This window comes from Palaemon carinicauda, unplaced genomic scaffold, assembly GCF_036898095.1.
Source record: "Palaemon carinicauda isolate YSFRI2023 unplaced genomic scaffold, ASM3689809v2 scaffold144, whole genome shotgun sequence".
In the NCBI taxonomy this organism is placed as follows: domain Eukaryota; kingdom Metazoa; phylum Arthropoda; class Malacostraca; order Decapoda; family Palaemonidae; genus Palaemon; species Palaemon carinicauda.
In genome coordinates this window covers 42,995-43,940 of record NW_027168970.1, presented here as the reverse complement: position 1 = coordinate 43,940, position 946 = coordinate 42,995, and positions in this window count along the sequence as shown.

Here is a 946-nt window from a genome sequence, read left to right as displayed (position 1 = left end):
AGAAAAGTCGTTGAGGTTGAGGGAATGCCCACTCCTTAGTACGAGTAGCGATGTACTTTTGAGGTTTGGAATGAATTGCAGGTGCAAACCCAATCCTTTGCATCCTTAGTAATGCCATGCCAAATGAACTTCGTCTTTAGTAGTTGTGTAGTAAAACGGTGTGAGTTATGTGAAAGGCCATGAATGAAATTAAATACCTGCCAGTGCATGGGAGCAGGAATCCAAAGCCTAGGTGTACCAGTACTGGCACCACACGGTGAGGGTGGCGTTGGAGTCGTTGAGAGGGACGGCCTCCCTAAGTAGGGATATGCAGGATATTCAACATTCTTGGTACTCTGGATCTTTTCATTGGGTTTCTGCCAATATGTTGTAATCCAATGGTGGCCAATGTGTTTCTTGACAAAGCATTGGCAACGAGATTCATTTTCCCAGGAACGAGTTGAAGGGTACAATTGTATTTAGCTACGGCGGAGAGATGTCTGCGTTGACAGGTGGACCAGGTGTCAGACTGTCAAGTAAAGGCATACACCAGAGCCATGTGGTCCATACGAATGACAAAAGGTGTACCTTCCAAGAAAAGGTGAAATTGACGGATAGCCAAGTGCACTGCCAGCAATTCGTGGTAGAAGATAGAGTAGCTGGATTCCACCTTGGACTGTTTTTTACTGAAGAAGGCCAATGGGCAGGGCAAGCTGTTGACCTCCTCTACCCCAATAGTGACGTTGCTGGCATTGGTGGAGAGAAGAAGTGCATGTGGCACGGGAAAAGTGATGGCCACAGCGGTTAATAAGGCATTCTTTGCGTTGCAGAAGGCCGCCTCTTAAAGGGGACCCAATTTCAGGTGTTAAGAGTGGTGGCGATGGCTGGTAGGAAACAGTGATAATACTTGATCATGCCCAAGAATTCTTGTAGTGCTATGATGGTCGAGGGCGTGGGGAAGTTCTGA